We start from the raw sequence: 23,639 nt of genomic DNA, 5'->3' as shown, positions 1-23,639 counted from the left end.
AACTCTTCTGATAATTTTCACTCTTGTCATAAATCTTGTGAGGAGCACCTGGTTGTGGCCGTTTCATAGTGAAATGATGTTCTTTCCACTCCCAGATTATGGCCCCAACAGTGCTCACTGGAACATTCAGAAGTTTAGAAATCCTTCTGTAACCAATGCCATCAATATGTTTTGAAACAATAAGGTTGTGAAGGACACCTTGGTAATGAGACACTTTTTTATAGGCCATCAATTGAGACTTAACCAGCTGATAATAATTTGCACTGACAAGGGGCAGGATTGCTTTTTAATTACTGATAGATTTCAGCTGGTGTCTTGGCTTTCCATGCCTTTTTTTCACCCCCTTTCTTCATGTGTTCAATACTTTTTCCCTGTGTCATTCATTTTATTACACATAACTTCTGAACTTTGTGATCTGATTTCTTTGTATGTATAGATTCCATGGGTTGTTACCGACATGTGTTGCAAATCTCATGTCAATAGACCATTTAGCACTGATGTGGGTTAATGTAACCGTACGTCGCCCTGCATTGGGGGCTCCTGCACGGCTCACACAGCACGTACCCAAGAGTCCAGAGATCCTTGTGTGCCCCAGACACAGTGGATCGCATGTGTCTGGGTGATCACATGGTCTTGCACCAATCACAGTGCTCAAGGTAAACATCAGCTACCTCTGCTCTTATACAGATTGGCTGTGAGAGCAGAGAGAACTCATGCTGCAGCCTGTCCGACTGCATGTACACTCACAGACTGCATTTTCCAGCGTACCCCAGTGTTCTTGATCACTGGCCCACATGTGGTAATATTAAACAATGCAGCTAGCCTCTGTCACCTGTCCCAGTGCTCAGTTACACCACCATGCAAATTATCAACATCCTGATCACTGCCATACCAGTGCCACGATCACTACCATGAACACTGCCATTTGCCATTCCAGCACCACGATCACCGCCATACCTCATACTAGCATCCTGATCACCACAATATGCCATACCAACATCTTGATCACCAAAATATGCCATACCAGCACCATGATCACTGCCATATCCCATACCAGCATCCTGAATACTGTTGTATGCCATATCAGCACCCTGATCACCGCCATACACCATACTAGCATCCTGATTGTTGCCATACCAGCATCCTGATCAATGCCATAATCCGTACCAGCTCACCGCCATACTTAATGCTAACGTCCTGATCACCACCATACCAGTGTCCGGATCACTGCCATAATCCATACCAGCGTCCTGATCACTACCAAACCCAATACCAGCGTCCTGATCACTGCCATGCACCATACCAGTGTCCTGATCACCATACCCTATACCAGTGCCCTGATCACTGCCATATTAATACCAGTGTCAACAGAGCCATTGTCCCCATATGTTTTCAATGTCCTGGTGCTCTAGGGCCTCCAAAAATGTGAAATTAGATGTGTAAATTATGCCCCTAGAACACCATAATTGATTTGTGTCTGTTGATATACCGGTGATTCCGAAGCTGGTAAAAGTAATCTGAGCAGCTAAAGAGCTGGTCAGATTACTTTTACAGGCAACAGAAGCCCCCCCCCCCCACCTTTCTGCTGTTGCCTTTATTGGGCTTACATGAGTGGAGGTGCTCGGTATAGGAAATGACCAGCAACTAGAGTTGAGCGAACACCTGGATGTCCGGGTTTGGCGGGCCCGGCCAAACTTGAAAAAAAAGTCCAGGTTCATGACCCGGATTTAACCCGAACTTGACCCCGATCCCGAACCCCATTGAAGTCAATGGTGACCTGAACTTTTGAGCACTAAAATGGCTCTAAAAAAAACATGGAAAGGGCTAGAGGGCTGCAAATGGCAGCAAAATCTTGTTAAGAGCATGGCAAGTGCTCTGCAAACAAATGTGGATAGGGAAATAACTTAAAATAACATAAAAAAAATAATCATCTTGATCTAGGAGGACGAGGCCCATATGGAGTAGGAGGTTGAGGTGGCGGTGTAGGTGGAAGCGGTGGTGGAGGAAGACGAGGTAGCCAACACTGGTTTTTGTTTTTAATTTTATTTCTTTTTAAATTAGGGTACACCCCAAAAGAGTGAGAAAGATCAAAAATACAACAATGGCTTGGTAAGGCCGGTATACATGTCTATTCTGCACAAGGTACAGACAAGTCCTGTGGGATCCATGCCTGGTTCATTTTAATGAACGTGAGCTTGTCCACATTGGCTCTGGACAGGTGGCTGCGCTTGTCTGTGATAACGCCCCCAGCCGTGCTAAATACACGTTCAAATAATACACTGGCTGCAGGGCAGGCCAGCACCTCCAAGGCGTAAAGGGCAAGCTCAGGCCATGTGCCAAATTTGGAGACCCAGAAGTTGAAGGGGGCAGACCCGTCATTCAGTACGTCTAGGTGTGTGCACAAATATTGCTCCACCATGTTGGTGAAACGCTGCCTCCTACGTTCCATATCAGCTGGTGGTGCTGCTGCTTGTTGTGGCGTGCTGACAAAGCTTTTCCACATTTTGGCCATGCTAACCCTGTCTTCTGAGGTGCTGGCGGTGCCCTGGCTGTGTTGGTGACCTCTTCCTCCTCCTCTGCCTTGGCTTTGTGATTCCACTGTGCCCCCGCTGTGCATCTACCAGCGTGCACTTGTACTCGCGCATCTTCCGATCACGCTGCAGTGAGGGAATTAAGGATGGTACGTTGTCCTTGTAACGGGGACCCAGCAGCGTGGCCACCCAGTAATCAGCACAAGTTACAATGTGGGCAACTCGGTGGTCGTTGCGGAGACACTGCAGCATGTAATCGCTCATGTGTGCCAGGCTGCCCAGAGGCAACGAAAAGCTGTCCTCTGTGGGAGGTGTATCGTCTGTGTCCTCTGTATCCCCCCAGCCATGCCCCAGTGATGGCCATGAGCTGGTCTGGGTGCCGCCATGCTGTGAACATGGTTCCATCTCCTCCTCCTCATCCTCCAGAACTGTGCCCCTGCTGGACAATTGTGTACCTGGTGTTTGTGGGTGCAGGAACCCACCCTCAGAGCCACTTGTGAATGACTGCCCTGAAAGCCTTGGAAATGATCCCTCTTCCTCCTCCTCCTGTGCCACATCCTCTTCCATCATCGCCCGAAGCGTTTTTTCAAGGAGGCATAGTGGGATAGTTAAGCTGAGACTGGCATAATCGGCACTGGCCATGTTGGTGGAGTACTCGAAACAGCGCAACAAGGCACACAGGTCTCGCCTTGTGTGGTGGTGAAGTGGTGCTGTTCCGCAGAGTGACTCACGTGTGCGTGCTGCAGCTGAAACTCCACTGTGGCCTGCTACTGCTCGCACAGTCTGGCCAGCATGTGCAAGGTGGAGTTCCACCTTGTGGGCACGTCACATATGAGGCGGTGAACGGGAAGGCCGAAGTTACGCTGCAGCGCTGACAGGCAAGCAGCAGCAGGGTGAGAATGCCGAAAGTGCGCACAGATGACCCGCACTTTCTGCAGCAGCTCTGACATATCGGGGTAATTTTTAAGGAACCTTTGCAGCACCAAATTCAGCACATGCGCCAGGCAAGGGATGTGTTTCAAACCGGCTAGGCCCAGAGCTGCTACGAGATTTCACCAGTTATCGCACACCACCAGGCCGGGCTTGAGGCTCACTGGCACCAACCACTTATCGGTCTGCTGTTCAATGTCCCTCCACAACTCCTGCGCGGTGTGGGGTTTTTCCCCCAAACAGGCAAGTTTTAAAACTGCCTAATGTCGTTTACCCCTGGCTGTGCTGAAGTTGGTGGTGAAGGTGTTATGCTGACCGGATGAGGAGGCGGTAGAGGATGAAGAAGCGGAGTAGGAGGAGTTAGGAACAGGAGGCAAACTGAAGTGCCTTGCAATCCTCGAATGTGGAAGGACATGCACCAAACTGCTATCCGCCTCAGGCCCAGCTGCCACTGCATTTACCCAGTGTGCTGTTAGGGAGATATAACGTTCCTGACCATGCTTACTGGTCCACAGTATCCATAGTTAGGTGGCCCTTGCCACAGATGGCGTTGCGCAGTGCACACCTGATTTTGTTACCCACTTGGTTGTGCAGGGAAGGGATGGCTTGCCTGGAAAAGTAGTGGCAGCTGGGCACGAGCCATAAGGCTTTTTAAAACTCTGCGTCTCCACCAGACGCAATGACAGCATTTCAAAGTCCAGGAATTTGGAAATGCTTGCATTCAGGGCCAGGGATCGTGAGTGGGTAGGGGGGTACTTCCTCTTCCGCTCCAGTGTTTGGGAGATAGAAAGCTGAACGCTTCCATGGGACATTGTGGAGATGGTAGTTGGTGACCCAGGTGGTGGTGTTGCTGGCAGATCCTCTGTTTGCGGGGTGGCAGGTGCCGGTCTCACTACAGAAGTGGATGAAGAGGCCGAGACTGCAGCAGAAGAGGAAGCAGGAGGAGCCAGAGACCTTTCTTGGTTTTTGAGGTGTCTACTCCACTGCAGCTCGTGCTTTGCACTTAGATGCCTGGTCATGCAGGTTGTGCTCAGGTTAAGAAGGTTTATGCCTCGCTTCAGGCTCTGATTGCACAGCGTGCAAACCACTCGTGTCCTGTCATCATCACATTGTCTGAAGAACTGCCACGCTAGGGAACTCCTTTGAGCTGGCTTTGGTGTGCTCGGTACCTTGCTGTGATAGGCAGTAGCAGGCGTAGTGTCTAGGGCACGGCCGCTCCGCTTTTACACCCTGCTCCCTCTTCTGCTGTGCTGGTGGCTCTGTGCGACCACCGCCTCTTCCTCCAAACTACTCGGGTCACCTGCATGACGTTCATTCCATGTGGGGTCGAGGACCACATCGTCCTCCACGTTATCTTCCACCCAGTCTTCACCCCTGCCCTCCTTGTCGGTCTCTACAATTCGGAATGCCGCAGCAGTTGGCACCTGTGTTTCATCATCATCCAAGACATGCTGCAATGGTCCTCCCATGTACTCATCTAGAGACATAAGTGGTTGGGCATCGGTGCACTCAATCTCTTCCACTTCTGGGGCAGGTCTAGGTGGATGGCCCTGGGAAACCATGCTAACAGAGTCATCAAAAAGAAGAAGAGACTGCTGCATGACTTGGGGCTCAGACTGGTTGGCTAATTTTCAAGGGGATGAGGTGAAAGATTGATGGACATCGGCTGCAGGTGCCAGCTCTGGTCTTTCAGCAGTAGACTGGGTGGGAGACAATGTGAAGTAACTGGAGGCACTTTCAGCAACCCAATCTACTATCGCCTGTACTTGTTCTGGCCTCAACATTTCTAGAGGCGCGCATTAGGCCCTGCCAAATAATGCTGCAGGTTCTGTCGCCCACTCACACATGAGGAAGGTTTTTCACTTGTGCCTGTAGCTGGCACAGATCGACCACGTCCTCTCCTTGCAACAGGAGCTCCACCAGCAGCACCACGACCCAGGCCATGTCCCTTATTTGACCTTCTCATATTTCTCTAATTTAGGATCTTCCCCTAAATGGGTGTTGTTTGAATAGTGGAATAGAACAACAACAGTATCCAATGGATGTATCTCACAATAAAATATGCAGACTAGACCGCAATTTAATTATTTTTCCCTAAATGGGTGTTTATTGAATAGCAGAATAGAACAACAGTATCCAACGGGTAAATCTCACACGTACAGATACAGACTAGGCTGCAAATAAATTTTTTTCCCTAAATGGATGTTTATTGAATAGTGGAATAGAACAATTGCGGATCGGGTGGACAGATTATTGGGTGGGGCTGGGGAAGACCCAGCTGTCATGGTACACGTGGGTACCAATGACATAGGCAGAGGAAGATGGAGAGTCCTAAACGATTTCAGGGACTTAGGCGCTAAGTTGAGGAGAAGGACCTCCAAGGTAGTATTTTCCGAAATACTACCTGTACCTGGAGCCACACCAGAGAGGCAGCGGGAGATTAGGGAAGTTAACGAGTGGCTGAGGAGCTGGTGTAGTAAGGAGGGTTTCGGGTTCCTGGAGAACTGGGCCGACTTCTCAGTCGGCCACCGGCCCTATGGTAGGGACGGATTGCACCTAAATGGGGTGGGTGCAGCCATACTGGGTGCGAGGATGGCCACAAAGTTAGAGGGGCTTTTAAACTAGGGAATGGGGGGGAGGGTACAGATGTAGAATTAGCCAGTGGAAAGCAAGATTCAGAGGGCAGAAATGGGGGCATTAGCCGTAGGGTGTTTGGAGCTCCTATACCCAGGGTGGGTATGGGGAAAAATCACAAAAGCAGCCTAAAAACATCAAATGAGGATATTTGTAATCGGTCAAAATTACGAGGTTTGTATACCAATGCCAGAAGCCTGGCCAACAAGATGGGAGAGCTGGAGCTGCTGATGTTTGAGGAGGACTTAGATTTTGTGGGGATAACTGAGACTTGGTTTGACAGCTCTCATGGCTGGAAGGCGACCATTCAGTGGTATTCCCTTTATCGCAGGGATAGAGAGGGTAAAAAAGGGGGAGGGGTATGTCTGTATATTAAGAACAGTATACAGGTAAATATGAGGGATGATATTAATAATGGAGCTAAGGACGAGGCAGAATCCCTATGGGTAGAGCTTCAAAGGGAAGGCACGGTGGGGAAGGTAATATTGGGCGTATGCTATAGGCCCCCCCACCAGAGGGAGGAGGGGGAGGTGGACCTCATTTTACAGATAGGATTGGCAGCAAGGATGGGAAATGTCATTATAATGGGGGACTTTAATTATCCTGATATAGACTGGGCAGAAGGAACCGCACACTCAGCCAAGGCTCGGCAGTTCCTAAATGTTCTGCAGGACAATTTCATGGGTCAGATGGTGAATGCACCGACAAGAAACAATGCGGTACTTGACCTACTGATTACTAACAATGCAGACCTGCTCACGGATATAGAAATACAGGAGAACTTAGGAAACAGTGACCATAGGTCAATAAGTTTCAGTATTAATTACAGTAATAGGAAGCACAAGGGTAATATTAAGACGCTGAATTTCAAAAGAGCCAATTTCCCAAAACTGCGCTCACTGCTAGAAAATATCAATTGGGATAGAACCCTGGGAACAAAGAACACGGAGGAAAAATGGGAGTGCTTCAAGAGCATACTTAACAAGGGGATTGGCCAGTGCATTCCAAAGGGAAACAAATTTAAAAGAGCAAAGCTAAACCCTGGGTGGCTAAACTCCAACATAAAAAGGTATATTAGTGCTAAAGAAAAGGCCTTCAAAAAATACAAGACTGAGGGGTCATTGGCAGCATTTAAGCATTACAAAGAGTGTAATAAGAAATGTAAAGATGAAATCAGGGCGGCTAAAATAGAACATGAGAGACAGTTTTGTCGATTTGTGGTGCCTCAAGTCAGGTATGGGATTTTAAGGGCAGGAGTAAAGCGAGTAAACAGTAGTAGTACAGTTTATAGATAAAATTTATTCACATGTATAATTATATACAGAAATTTGAGTGAATTGATGGGTAAAGTCCCATTGTGATAGTGAAGAGAAAGTAGTAGGTGTGTTTACACGTGAAAACGGTGACTTAGACAAGAAAAGTAGATGGTCCTGCTCTGCTGTTCCTCATATCAAAGAATGGGAAATGGTTGCAGAGAGGGGCCTGATCGGTATTCCGACATGTTTCGGCCTGTAGCGGCCTTTATCAAGGATGTTACCGATTCTAGGAATAAGTACAATAGATTTGTCAGTAATAATAATATATAGTTGTTCAGATTAGATTATATATAGGATTGTAATGTAACATACATATTTTTTGTCCACTTTCTGGAGTATTGCTTTCCCAGATTTTCTCCGGGAGCTGCAGGAACAATGCTGTATTGGGTGAAAAAGGTGTGGTAGGGTTGTAATTTGAGCCACAAGTAAAAAACATGGAGGGTTGTTTGTAGTAAATAATATAAAGTATAATAATAATTACTTCTTGGGCCACGTTTTTCTGGTCCAAATGGTTCAATGTGGCTATGGTATATAGATTTCCACATTGATAGAGATCATCTGTGGTGTTTGCACATTGATGGAGATCATCTGTGGTGCGGGGTATATAAAATGTAGTACATAGTAAAGGTAAAGGATGTGGTTTAAGGTAAAGTAGAACATCCTTGGTTGAAGTACTGAAAATTAAAAGTTTTTGGAATTGTATAAAGAATTAGGACTTGGTTGAAAGATGCTTGCACATCTTTTCCAGGTCTATGCTTACGCTTTGTAGAAGAGTATTGGTGTAGTATCACAGCATGTTGCCTCCAGGTCCTGTCCTCCTGCGATCCGGGAGAGACTGAGGACCTGGAGGTGTTCCCCGGCCTTTTAAAGGCTGTCGCACATGCGCAGTGATGTGCTGTGTGACGCCTATGGGCGGTGTCCGTGGTGTGACGAGAGATGCGTCTGCGTGCGGCAGATGCGGCATCCCTTGTAGCCGTGCGGACGTGCCCCTACGGCCGCCGACACGGAATGAAAGCCGCAATCCCCAAGGGGGATAGTGGAGGGTACAGGACCAACCAGTCGGCTTAAAAATGCCCCGATCCAAAAGGGGATCCGGGGCTTTCCGTGCCGGGAGTTCCTGGAGTTCTGGAAATGAGCAAAAGAGGTGGACGAACAGTATCATAACAATATATGTGATATATTTAAGGTGATACACTGTACAGAAGTGTAAACACCAGTTAAGTACATATAAGGAAAAAATAAATAAAATAAACAAGACATGGTATATAGTAGTGTCTTAGTGCAGCAATATAATAGTGGGAGGAGAGGGGATGTGAGACGGTCTGGATCGGGTCAGGGTGGGGGGGGGGGTTTTATGGTCAGGCATCCCCGCATCATGTTTTGCGATGTACTGGAGGTTGGATGGCCAAATGTGAGATTGATCCAAATAGTAGTGGGTTTTGTTGATGATGAGTTTAGTCTTTTTTGCCGGAAGAAAATCCTGGGAGGAATGGACGATAACTTTGAGCTTCATTTAGCCCTGGTGGGGTAGTAGCCTTGAGAAGTGTAATCCAGCGCATTTCTAATTGTAGCAACGTTTTGTTCCAGTCCCCGCCATGTAGTGGGATATGGATCCTGTCCAGGGCCATGAAGTTAATTTTTGGCATTTTATAGTTGTGGTTGTCCCTCACGTGTCTGCCTAGTGGCACATAGAAATTGCCAATGTGCATGGTCTGGAGGTGTTGATTGACCCTTTTCCCAAATTCCTGTCGGGTCTTTCCTATGTAGAAGGACCCGCATTCGCAGGTCATCATGTATATTATTCCTCTGGTTTTGCAGTTTCAAAAGTGCTTTGGTTGGAATGGGTCTCCATTCGGTAAAATAGTATTAGTTATTTGACGGATGACAGGGCATTGGGCGCAGTCTCCGCATGGGAAGGTGCCTTTGTTTTTGCATGGGTCTCTTTTAGATCCTTCCTGGAATTCACTGCGTACTAGTTGTTGTTGGAGGGAGCCTGCTTTCCTAAAAGTAATAGGTGGATGATGTGGTAGGAACTTAGAGGTGCTGGGTTCTTCCATGAGAACATGAGAGACATATAGCGGAGGAGAGTAAAAAGAACCCCAAGAAGTTTTTTAAGTATATAAACAGTAAGAAAGCGAGGCCAGAACACATTGGCCCCATAAAAGATGACAAAGGAAATATGGCCACTGAGGACAGAGAAAAGGCGGAAGTGTTAAATAACTTCTTCTCTTCAGTCTTCACAAAAGAATCGGGGGGCTACACGAACCTAGCTTGTAAGGCCGAACTAAACAACACACTTCAGGAAATACCGCCATGGCTAACAGAAGATAGACTTAAAACGAAACTAGAGAAACTTAACATAAATAAATCACCGGGACCAGATGGCTTGCACCCGAGGGTTCTTAAAGAGCTCAGCCAGGTGATTGCCAGACCATTATTCTTGATCTTTAAGGATAGTTTACAGACGGGTATGGTGCCAGCTGATTGGAAAAAAGCCAACGTGGTACCAATATTTAAAAAGGGGCCGAGATGTATCCCGGGTAACTATAGGCCGGTCAGCCTAACATCTGTAGTCTGCAAGATTTTGGAGGGGATGTTAAAGGACCACATACAAGACTTTAGTAATGAAAACTGTATTATTAGTAGTAATCAGCATGGATTCATGAAAAATAGTTCTTGCCAAACCAATCTATTAACCTTCTACGATGAAGTGAGCTGCCACCTAGATAAAGGTAAGCCGGTGGATGTGGTGTATCTGGACTTTGCAAAGGCCTTTGACACCGTTCCCCACAAACGCTTACTGTACAAACTAAGGAAGGTAGGTATGGACCATAGGGTGAGTACCTGGATAGAGAAATGGCTCCAGGGGAGAGTCCAGAGGGTGGTGATTAATGGGGAGTACTCGGATTGGGCGGGGGTGGAAAGTGGGGTCCCCCAGGGTTCTGTCCTGGGACCAATCCTGTTTAATTTATTCATAAATGATCTAGAGGAGGGGATATCTAGTACAATCTCAGTATTTGCGGATGATACTAAACTAAGCATGCCAATATCTTCTATGCAGGATGTGGAAACCTTACAAGCGGACCTGAACAAAATAACGGGGTGGGCAACTGCATGGCAGATGAGGTTTAATGTTGAAAAATGTAAAGTAATGCACTTGGGGGCCAGAAACCAGAAAGCAAGCTACTCACTAGGGGGGGAACCTCTGGGTGAGTCTAGGATGGAAAGGGACCTGGGGGTACTGGTAGACAACAGGCTTGGCAGTGGCATGCAATGCCAAGCCGCTGCAAGCAAAGCCAACAGAATACTGGGATGTATACAAAAGGGGATTCACTCCAGAAATAAAGAGATTATTCTCCCGCTCTACAAGACTCTGGTCCGGCCACATTTGGAGTATGCTGTCCAGTTCTGGGCACCGGTCCTCAGGAAGGATGTGCTGGAATTGGAAAGAGTCCAGAGAAGGGCAATAAAAATAATTAGGGGAATGGAGGACATCAGCTATGAGGAAAGACTACAAGCACTGAACTTATTCTCTCTGGAGAAGAGACGATTGAGGGGGGATATGATATCAATGTACAAATACTGTACTGGCGACCCTAGCATAAGGAACAAACTATTCAGAGAGAGGAGATACAATAAGACACGTGGCCACTCACTAAAACTAGAGGAAAGGCGGTTTAACCTTAAAATGCGTAAGGGGTTCTTCACTGTAAGAGCGGTAAGGATGTGGAATTCTCTTCCACAAGCAGTCGTATCAGCTGGGAGCATTGATAGTTTCAAAAAACTATTAGATAGCCACCTTGGAGACCACAACATACAGGGGTACACAATGTACGGTTAAAAGCAAACACACACACATCATAGGTTGAACTGGATGGACTGATGTCTTTTTTCAACCTCACTAACTATGTAACTATGTAACAACAGTATCCAAAGGGTGTATCTCACAATAACGTATGAATGAAAACGTTTTATTTTTTCCCTTTAATTGGTGATTTTTGAAGAGCAGATTGGAACACAGCAGTATCTAAAGGCTTTATCTCACAGTAACATATAAAGGAAAAACTGAAAAAAAAAATTCCCTTTTAAATTGGTGATTTTTGAATAGCAGTCAGATTAGAACACAGCAGTGTCTAAACGCTGTATGTCACAGTAAAGTATGAATAAAAAACTGAAAAATAATTATTTTTCCCTTAAATTGGTGATTTTTGAATAGCAGATTAGAACACAGCAGTGTCTAACGTCTTTATCTCATAGTAACATATAAAGGAAAAACTGAAAAAAAAATTTTACCTTTAAATTGGTGATTTTTGAATAGCAGATTAGAACAGCACTGTGTGTAAAGGCTGTATGTCACAGTAATGTATGAATGAAAAACTGAAAAATAATTATTTTTCCCTTAAATTGGTGATTTTTGAAGAGCAGATTAGAACACAGCAGTGTCTAAAGGCTTTATCTCACAGTAACGTATAAAGGAAAAACTGAAAAAAAAAAAAATTCCCTTTTAAATTGGTGATTTTTGAATAGCAGATTACAACAGCAGTGTCTAAACCCTGTATGTCACAGTAAAATATGAAGGAAAAAACATTTTTTTTTTTTAAATCCAGATTAAGCAGACACATATGTACTGAGCTTGCATTAAATGTCCGCTGCACGCCGCATGCCGCCCACCTAACAGACTGATAAAAGTTTTTTTTTTCTTCTCCCTCCTCCTCACTGGGCTCAGGTCAGGGCAAAAAGATCGTGCACTGCACCCGTACACAATAAAATCGATGTAGATCGCTGTCTGATTAAAGAAGATTCTTCTGTCCTGTGTCCTATTCTTTCCAATCTCCAGCCTGCCCCTACAATAATCTTCTATCTCTCCCTCAAATAAGCAGCAGCAGGAACCTGTCCCTACAGTAGTTAGAGCAGAGTGACGTGCGGTGCTACGTGACTCCAGCTTATATAGAGGCTGGGTCACATGTTGCACTGGCCAATCACAGCCATGCCATTAGTAGGCATGGCTGTGATGGCTTCTAACGGCACACTAGTTAAACGCTTGTTGATTGGCTGCTCTGCAGCCGTTGAAACCGCGCCATTAAAACCGCGCCATTAAAACCGCGCCAAAACATGAAATAAATTACTGAACAATGGACTGTATCCCGAATATACAGTAAAATGTTCGGGTCCTTGTCTGGGTACCGAAAACCCAAAAGTCCTGTACGATCCCGAACAATACAGTCCGTGTTCGCTCAACCCTACCAGCAACATCTGTCTCCGGGCACGTAGCGAGAGGGATGTCTGGGGATGTCTGAAACCAGAAGCGACAAGGATTTTGTCACTTTTGGTTTTAGTTCTTTGTTTACCTGATCGTAACCGGCCAGGGAAGCAGCTGATCTGACCAGTAGGGATGATCGAACGGTTCGGGTCGACCATCGGTTCGACCCGAACATTGGGTGTTCGAGGTTCGGCCGAATTCCAAACTTTTTGCCCAAAAAGTTCGGAATTCGGCAACCGGAACCGCCCAAAATGCAATGCTTCAGGAAATGGGCTTTAAAAGCCCGTGATTGGACCAGAACCATTAGCAAAAGCCAATTGAGGGGCAGGAGAATGCTAGGAATGTGATTGGAGTGACTAGGGGGTCCCTAGACCAATCATTAGTGAATACGCCCCCCAGTATATAAGATCGCCCCTGCCATATTCCTAGCATTGTTATTCTGGACATGGAAGAGAGTGGAATGCTGTTCTGTTCTAATCTGCTACAAAGTGTCATTTAGCTATTTTTAGTGTGAGGAAAGGGATATCTAGTGTAGTTAGAGTGCTCCTTTACACTTTAGTTAGCTTCAAAAATTCAGTTTCTGTAGGGAAAGTATGAAGTGTCAGGGTGACCGTAATGTAGTGTAGGGTTAACTGACAGTGACTGCTATGGCAGGGTGACCAAACCCTTCCATAGCAGGGTGACCGCTATAGAGAAATGATCATTTCTCTGAACTTTGTTTCAGGAATATGGCTTCTCACCAGCAAGCATTTTTTATGCTGCAGGGGCTGCCACTGTCAGTGCTTTCTTGAGGACATGTTTGATGTCAGACATGACATCTGAAAATGTGTATAGGGGGTATATATATACATATATGTCTGTATATACACCCCTAGACATATATAGGTGTGATAGTAGCAGAAATAAATGCTTGCGCTAATTAAATCATTTACACAGATATATTTCTGCTACTATCACACCTATATATGTCTAGGTGTGTATATAAATATATGTATGTGTGTATATATACCACTATACACAAGTTCAGATGTTTTGCCTGCCTCAAAAGAACCCCAAAAAACGCCAAAAAAAACGCTAGCGTCAAAAAAAATGCCCAGGTGTGTTTTTGCTGGCATTTTTTGGGAGTTTTTGGAGGCAGGAAAAACATCAGAACTTGTGCACAGTACCACTATACACAAGTTCAGATGTTTTTCCTGACTGCAAAGAACCCCAAAAAATGCCAAAAAAAAATGCTAGCGTCAGAAAAAAAATGCCCAGGTGTGTTTTTGCTGGCATTTTTTGGGAGTTTTTGGAGGCAGGCAAAACATCAGAACTTGTGCACAGTACCACTATACACAAGTTCAGATGTTTTTCCTGACTGCAAAGAACCCCAAAAAATGCCAAAAAAAATGCTAGCGTCAGAAAAAAAATGCCCAGGTGTGTTTTTGCTGCCATTTTTTGGGAGTTTTTGGAGGCAGGCAAAACATCAGAACTTGTGCACAGTACCACTATACACAATACACTATACACAAGTTCAGATGTTTTTCCTGACTGCAAAGAACCCAGAACCCCAAAAAATGCCTGCTATTAAACCGGGGGAGAAATGCTTGCGCTAATTAAATCATTTACACAGATATATTTCTGCTACTATCACACCTATATATGTCTAGGTGTGTATATAAATATATGTATGTGTGTATATATACCACTATACACAAGTTCAGATGTTTTGCCTGCCTCAAAAGAACCCGCTAGCGTCAAAAAAAAAAATGCCCAGGTGTGTTTTTGCTGCCATTTTTTGGGGGTTTTTGGAGGCAGGCAAAACATCAGAACTTGTGCACAGTACCACTATACACAAGTTCAGATGTTTTTCCTGACTGCAAAGAACCCCAAAAAATGCCTGCTATTAATATTAAACTGGCAGCGAAGCCATATTCCTGTGTTTAAAGTGTTCTAATACAAACAATCTTTTTTTTATGGTTCTGGACATGCTACAGAGCTGAAACTTCACATGCACACCTTTTAGACCACCCAGATACGAAATCCAAAGTAAAAATCAAAAAAATCTCTTTTTTTTTTTTCAATAATTGGCTTTATTATCAAAAATGACAATTTTTCAGAACTTTTTTTTGTGTGATTTTGTGTCTGGGGGGTCTAAAAGGTGTACCTGTGAAGTTTCAGCTCTGTAGCATGTCCAGAACCAGAAAAAAAAGATCATATAGGTGTTAAAGGAGGCTCCCACCACATCCCTGTTCTACTGAAAAATTATATTTTTTTTAATGGTTTTGGACATGCTACAGAGCTGAAACTTCATATGCACACCGTTTAGACCCCCCAGATACTAAATCCAAAGTCAAAATCAAAAAATCTCTCTCTTTTTTTTTTTTTTAATTTTTTCAATAATTGGCTTTTTTATCAAAAATGACAATTTTTAAGAACTTTTTTTGTGTGATTAATAGTTAATGGGGCATGACCCAGAACCCTATGCACTTTTTAGGGGCATTTATTGGGTTTTAGGGCTTAAAAATTGTGTTTTTTGATTACCGAAGTTCGGGTCCCATTGATTTCAATGGGGCTCTAAAATCCGGGCCGAACTTTCGGGAAGTTCGGATGTTCTGGCCGAACCGAACTTTTCAAAAGTTCGATCATCCTTACTGACCAGTCCGCCAATCTGTGTCTGATGGATCAGGCAGACCGTTGTTCAGGCTTATTCCATCAAGGGTCAGGTTCCTCCTTTCCCTGTGAAGGCACATTCTACTAGAGTGCTGAGTGCCTCTTGGGCATTTCGCAATCAGGCCTCTGTTCTACAAGGTTGTAAGGCAGCGACTTGGTCGTCTGTGCATACTTTTACTAAATTCTACAAGGCAGATTTGTTGGCATCTTCGGATGCCTCTTTTGGCCGCAAGGTTTTGCAGGCTGCTGTTTCATGAGAGAATTTTTTTTGTTTCTCTTAGGGCTTTACCTGGGTGAGCTCCTGTTATTTGGTTGAGCTTCATGTTACCCGGTTGTCTAAGTTTAGCATTTTGGAATTTACGTTACTTTCCGGTTGCGTTCTTCCCACCCCTAATGCCTACACTGCCTTGGGACGTCCCATCCAGCTGATGAAGATCAGGCTGTGCCTGTCAATGGATGATAGAGAAAATAAGATTTTTGTAAGATCTTACCGTAAAATCTTTTCCTCTGAAGTCCATTGACAGACGCAGCACCCGCCCCTCTTATTTGGACATGTTTTTTTTCTTCACGGCTTGCAACTAAACTGGTTTGCTGAGCCGAGTGAGGGTGGGTTATGCCTGCGGGGACAGCCCCGTGGGCATGTACATGTAAAATTTTTGTACTGCCTAGGCTACTCCTGCAGAGGGCAGCATAACCCATTCAGCTGATGATCAGGCTGCATCTGTCGATGGACTTCAGAGAAAAAGATTTTACTGTAAGATCTTACAAAAAATCTTATTTTTCCCAAACATTTGCATTTAAAAAATAACTTTGTGTACCAAAAAAAAAATTTATTTTCTTTCCACATTTTCCAAAATCTTGTGGAAAAAAATGAACTCTTCGAAAGACTTCCAATGCCTCCTGAAAATACCTTGGGGTGTTTACTCTCCAAAATGGGTTCATTTGGTAGGTGTTTCTTCTGTACTGGTGCTGCAGGGCCTCTAAAAATGCGAGAAGTAGTCAGGAAATTAGATGCATAATTTATGCCCCTAGAAAGCGTAAAGGTGCTCCTTGGATTTTGTGCCCCTCTGTGTGCCTAGGCTGTGAAAAAGTCTCACACTTTGTATTAACCATACTCAGGAGGAGGAGAGGAGCCTGATCATGGCGCAGGCAGTGGGCTCGTGCTAGGAGATCCAGGTAATAACCTATCCAGTCCATGAAGTGAGCTATGGACCCCCACCATCCACCCATGTCCAAACAGTAAAACCCACTATCTGCGTACCCGGTGAAGACGGAGAATACCTGGTTGGTTGCCAATCCCTTTGGGGATCTCCTGAAGCCCTTCTGAAGGATTAGCGAAGGAGGAGGAGACAGCGGAGTGGTGCCAAGCAACAGCCTGGTAGAGCGAGGAGCTGCACTGAGATCCGCTGGAGGGCGGGACTCTGGCGTACGAGGAGACGCCAGGCTGGAGTTCAGTAGAACTTGGCAGCAGTCGGAGGAGATTGGCAGAGCTCAGCGGATCAGCCAGCAGGACCCGAATGAAAGTGGTGTATCTACGCAGAAGTTTTGGAAGATACTTGGCAGCCACGGGCCATTAACGAAAACACAAGAAAAAGAAAAGAAAAAAGAGGAGGGAAAGGGAGGAAAGAAATAACAGGAAGGAGCAGCAATAAACCGGGATACTCGGCAGCCACACGTGAAAGGCAATACAAGAGAAAACAAAATAAGTGTCACAGAATCCCCCTACCCACAAGGAGTGGTGAGTCATCGAACTTAGGACTTTTTAAAGTGATAAACTATAACGGTGGATTATTGCCCCTATTGCCCAACCTGTCCTTTGTCTCGTGCACCCTTGTGGGACTACATGAAAAATCACATGAAATAACATATGGCTCGGCCCTTGTGTTACAAAGGATCTTGGGAATAGGAAAGAATATAAAGCAGAGACAATGTAAGCCTGAAAAAGGACAAAGGGGAGAAAGGGTAAATTACAAGAGATAAAGGGGTAGGGAGACTAGAAACAAAGACAAAAAAGAATTAAGAAGGTGTGTGGCTGAACAAGAGGAAAGAAAAGTAAAACAAACAGAAAATGTATCCACTTGAGTAAAAGCCCCATAGAGGGAAAAAAATAATGTAATGCAAGTAAAGAATGAGGGGAAAACCAATCAGAGGAGTCAGAGCCGACAAATCTCCCAAAATAGGTGTAAATCCAGGAACGATAAAAAAAGAGGGGGCAAGAGGGGGCACTGATAAATTGGCAACAGAAAAAAGAACCAGAAAAGATTGAAAGGAATACAGAACTGGAATGCATGGAAGAACCAGGTCTAAAAAGCCAATTACCCACTAAATCGGAAATGGCAGCCATGTTCCCAAAACTAGAAAACCTCATAAAAAAATGATATAGCACAGTTACATGGTGACTTGGGTCAGATACTGGCAAGAGTGGAAGACACAGAAGAGAGACTGGACAACCGCATACAAGTAATAAAAGAACTAAAAGAAGAAATGAAGAACTTACAAAACGAACAAAGGAATATGTCATATAAATTAGACCAGGAGAATCGTAACAGAAGGAACAACTTGAGAATCAGAGTCCTACCAGAAGCAAGACAGGGAGAAGACCTAAAAGAGATGTATGGGATTGTTTTCCTTTTTTTAATATTTACCTAGGTGTGTGCAGCATCAGGCCAGTCCCTGATGCCTCTACACTGAGAACCAAGCGATTGAACACCACTGATTGCTCAGTTCTGAAAGCTCCATGAGCAGAGAGCTGCTGACAAGCTTTGGCTATACATCTCCTTTAACAGAAACTATGTGGAAAACATTTAAACCTCTATTAGGCAGAACATCTACAGTACATAGTTCATAAGAGTACATGGGATTAGAAAACCGCAAGGAGTACCAGCGGATACACCAAGAGACATAATAGTCCGCTTCCATAACTATGAAGAAAGGGCACAAATATGGGGAAGCTTGAGGGACGCAGCACCATTAAAATTCGAATGCATAAACCTCCAGCTCTTTGCAGATCTAATAAAATATTGAGGAGGCTTCTTAACCATTTACCCACTGGACACTTAAACCCCCCTAAACAGACCAATTTTCAACTTTTAGTGCTCTCACATTTTGAATTACTCATGCAAAACTGTACCCATATGAAATTTTTGTCCTTTTTTTTCAAATAGGGCTTTTATTGTTTGCACTATAAATAATTGACGGACACAGCTTCATATCTTTTTTTGACACATGGGTTATGCTGCTCTTCCTAGGAGTAGGACACTAGGCGGAAAAGGGTTAACAAAGCTTACCTACGCATATAGGGTGGTCCCAGGTGGTATATTCCCACTTCCTGCTCTAGGATCTCAGTTTTTTTTCTGCCTAGTCAGGAGTAAGGACCTAGCTCCTTGCTGGGATCTCTGGTCCTGGCATTTTTTAAACTGAACTTTTTCCTTTTGTTGTTCTTTCCTCTACAATCCAGTCTGTTCCTGTGAAAACTACAATCAACTGCTGGACTGGGTTACACACTGGATTTCCTAGATCATTACGGTTGTCCCAGTCTGGCCAGGGTGTGTGTGCATACCTCGGCTCCAAGCTAGGTCGGCCGCGACATAGCCCCACTGGATGGGGGCAGGCTTGCAAGTGGAACGCCTTGCGAAGATGCACATGACCTGTCCCGCAGCACCCCCTGTTCCAAGGTGGGGAGGTGACCTGCCTGGAGTGGTGCCCGCCGGTTCCAAAGGTGTGGTGAGTAGTACCCCCCTCTCCCTCTGGAAATTTGGGGTGAATGCGGGGCCCTCCCAGGGTTGGTAGGTCTCCCAGGTGCCCTTCCCACCCATGTGCCCCCCCATTGTTAGCGGGGTTCCCCCTGCATGAGCTCTCCTTCCCCTATTTCCGTGGGATGCCCGAGGTGTACTGGTGATTTTAACTCTTTTGCAGTTGGAAAAGATGTCACCTCAGTGAGGTGAGCTGTGACTGAAAGGGGGGAATGGGAACACACTGAGCGGCCATTTGCCTGCTTTGATGTGTTGAGTCCTGAGGGGGGTCGCTACAAGGCCCCCCTGGCCGTGTACATTCCTCAGATTTGCACGCCCGCTGTGCGGTGCTGCCATTTTCTTGTAACCACATGTGCTGCAGCTTGGCGGCCATTTTTTTGGAGATCAGTGGCCATGTTTTTGGTGGTTCCTATGGGTAATAATGCTGAGGACATTTTCTTGTAGCCATATGGAGCGGTGCTCGGCGGGCGGCCTCTAGTGACAGCATGGCCATTATCTCTTCCTCTCAGATCGGCATGCTGCAGGCTGTTGGTGCTCTTTCCCCTCTCTCCCTGCTGAGACACATTTGGTGGTGAGTCCTGGGGTGGTATCAACCTGCCTGTTCTGCTATTGCAGTGTTGCTGGGACCTGTGGAGTCAGCAGAGGTGAGGGTTTTCATAGCTTATTGATAAATTTACATCTCAGGGTGCCTTGGAGCCTATAGAACATGTCTCACCGCTGACCCGCTCTCATAGGGGAGGGGAGGATCCTCGGGGTTCCACTCTGCTATGGCGGCCATGACGGCGGCCCTGCAGTCTCTGGTATCTAAAGTGGACATGGTCTTACAAAAGAGACCTGGCAAAAAGTGCTCTCCACCTTCACCAGATTCTGAGGCTGATTTGGTCGCTGCGGACGGGAGTCTGCGTCTACGCACTTCGAGTGCTCTGATAGTGAGGATGATTCCTCTTCCACCACCTCTGTGCAAGAAAAGTCGCTTGTAGGGGCACTGATTGTATCAGTGTGGGAAACTTTTAAAAATGTAGAACACAGCGGATGCTGCGTCTGCCGTACCGGTGCAATTTGGCACCCTCAGACCATCCAGAGTGACTAAAGTGTTCCCCTTTCTTGCCTATTTCAACGAGTTTGTCGCTAGCCAGTGGGGGGTCCTAGAAACACATGGTTGGGATACCGAAGCCTTTGGCTAGGAGGTATCCTTTTGAGGAGTCCCTCCTAAAGAAACTGACAGTGCCACCAATGGCGGACTCTCAGGTTTCTAGGCTAAATAAAGTCACGTTATTACCAGTGGAGGATGCTCCGTCTTTTAAGGACCCTGCAGATAGGAAGGCTGAATTCTTGGTCCAACTTCTTTTTACCGTGGCAGGTTCAATCCTGGGGCCGGTGTTTGCCATAACCTTGGTCTCCCAGACCTTGACGGAGTGGGCGAAGCTTTTACACCAGGATTTGAAAGAGGGTCAGCATCTTCATGAAATGGCGAGCTGGCGGACCAGTTAATACAGGGGTTACAGTATATTTGTGATGCCTCCCTGGATGCAGTCCCTTTAGCCGGTGACAGCGATGCCCTTGCGACGCATGATCTGGTTGAAATGCTTGTCTGCGGACCAGGCCTCCAAAAAAGGGGCTGACGGATCTCCCCTTTGTGGGGGACCGCTTGTTCGGAGCCTCCATGGAAGAAATCATAAAGGGTCTCATGGGGGGCAAGAGCACCCTGCTTCTGCAGGTTACTAATAACAGAGAGCCTCGCCGCAAACGTGGCCCTGTCTTTTTAGCTTACAAGTGGCCCTTTCGTCCCTGGATAATCTGATCCTGTTGAATTTGGGGTGCGAGAGGATCTCTGCTTTGGTGGCTCCGCTCCCTGGCGTTTCGACAAGGAAAGTCTTTTCTCCCCCTGTTCTGGATAGTCCGAAGAGAAGAAAAGGCGCCACTCAGTGAAGCAAGTGTAACATGTTTAATGACACACATTAAAAACTTACATACTATAAAAGCAGAAGTTAATCGTCATGGCCCGGCGTCCTTCCAGATCCATGGTATACCTGTCCTCAAAGCTGCCAGCAGCCGGGGCATAAACCTTGGAACAGACTATGGTCTGTTCCAAGGTCTGTTTCAAGGGTTATCCCCCGGCTGCTGGCAGCTTTGAGGACGGGTATTCCGTGGATCTGGCTTGATTTTACATACGCTTTGAGAGAGAGTGATCCCAGACATCCATTGTTATATAAATCTCGGAGGTTTATTGATGGGATATCTGTCCGGTATTTGATCAGCTGATAAGAGGATATCACTTATGTGACCCCCCTATAATCAAGGGGTCCAGTAGTTCTGGTAAGCAGTTAATCTTGCACTCACTGGGTGAAAGAGTGAAGGTGAAAAGATAATACATTCTTCTATCAAGCCTCAGGATACTCACCAGCTGAAATTTGAGATTGAGATATATCTTGCTGGCGTTTTGCACTAGAGGCTTTTAATTGAATCACTATATGCACCTTTCCACTCTTGCATGGCAATTTATATAAGTTTATTTCATTTCATTTGTGGCACATATTATTTGTAAAATAGTGCACTTTATTTTCATATTTGCTTATTTGATTAACGTATGTGTTTTCGTTGAGCGCCGTACCCCCCTTTGTATAAACATTATTCACGTATATCACGTTTAACGTTGCAGCTCACAGTTGGAATTAATTCCACACATAATTAATAGTTCACATACAACACTAATACCATTATATAATAATTATCTTTATCCACTAGCGCAGGCTGTTTGGTGTCCAACACCATTCCTTATTTCACAGAAGAGAAGAAAAGGCGCCACTCAGTGAAGCAAGTGTAACATGTTTAATGACACACATTAAAAACTTACATAAAAGCAGAAGTTAATCGTCATGGCCCGACGTCCTTCCATATCCACGGTATACCTGTCCTCAAAGCTGCCAGCAGCCGGGGATAAACCTTGGAACAGACCATGGTCTGTTCCAAGGTCTGTTTCAAGGGTGATCCCCCGGCTGCTGGCAGCTTTGAGGACGGGTATACCGTGGATCTGGAAGGACACCAGGCCATGACGATTAACTTCTGATTTTATGTAAGTTTTTAATGTGTGTTTTATTAAACATGTTACACTTGCTTCACTGAGTGGCGCCTTTTCTTCTCTTCTGCCTGTTCGTGGGACTTTGCTTCGGCCCTCCAAGAGCTGCCCTTGATAGTGCTGTATCTGTGCACTTGGGACATCCACCATCAGTCTGGCTGAATTTCGCCTGTCAAGACTTTTTTGAATTGAAGACTCATCCCCCAGCAGGAGCGCCCATCTATCTTTCTTTCTTTCCTTCCTAACATTTGGACCTTTGTCCAGAGAGTGTCACAGGAATTAAAGAGCACCACCTGGCCCTCCACGTCCAATAACTTAACCCATGAACAAACACTAGCTTTAAGACAACTCTAGACCAACAAAGACATTCTGATTAAACCCTCAGACAAGGGTGGAAACATCGTTGTTATGTCCTCCCCTCAATATGAAACCAGTAGTGTTGAGCGAACACGGACTGTATTATTCGGGTCCGTACCGGATAATTGGATTTTTGCGACCCGGACACGGACCCGAAAACTTTACTGTATGTTCGGGTTTAAAATCCGTGTTCGGTAATTTTATTTCCCGTTTTGTATGTAATGGCGCGCTTTTAATGGCGGGCTTTCAACAGCCAATCAACAAGCGTTTAACTGGTGTGCCTTAGAAGCCATCCCAGCCATGCCTACTAATGGCATGGCTGTGATTGGCCAGCTGAAGCATGTGACCCAGGTTTTTATGAGCTTGAGAGACACAGCGCGGTGCGTCAGTCTGCTGTAGTGTAGGGAGAGAGCACACATAACGGTGCTGGCTGCTGCTGATTAGGGACAGACAGGGAAAAACAACATTGTGCCCGAAAAGAATGCAGGGACAGGTCGGAGTGTAGGCAGGGAAAGATATTTGAGCATTTTAGGGACAGGCTGGAGAGAGTAGGCAGGGACAGATAGGAGACACAGGACAGAACAATCGTCCGTTAGTGATCTACATCGATTTTGCTGTGTGGGGGTGGTGCAGTGAACGATCTTTTTGCCCTCACTTGAGCCCACTGAGGAGGAGGAGGGAGAAAAAAAAATATTTTTATCAGTCTGTTGTGTGTAGCGTTCAGCTATATTTTACTACAGATTGCTGTTCTAATCTGCTATTTAAAAATTACAGAGTTAAAGGGGAATTTTTTTTTCCCTTCATAGCCTGCTGCTGACCGTGACATAAAACATAAGACACTGCTGTGTTCACATGTGCTATTGAAAAATCACCAATTTTATATACTTTTTTCTATTCCGCTATATATTTTACCTTTTGGGGTAAAAAAAATTAAATTGTGGCATAGTCTGTATCGATATTTGTGAGACACACCTTTCAATTTTTTTGGGCGCATCTTCCATCGCCGAGGATTGCAGGGCGCTTCAGTTTGCCTCCTGTTCCGAACTCCTCCTACTCCTCTTCCTCATCCTGCCTTTAGGGTGCAAAAAATTGTAATCGGGGCCTAGTCTGTGTTTGTACGTCTGAGATACA

The sequence above is a fragment of the Pelophylax lessonae genome, assembly GCF_965119305.1.
Source record: "Pelophylax lessonae genome assembly, chromosome: 4".
In the NCBI taxonomy this organism is placed as follows: Eukaryota; Metazoa; Chordata; class Amphibia; order Anura; family Ranidae; genus Pelophylax; species Pelophylax lessonae.
Note: the sequence above shows the minus strand (reverse complement) of the source record.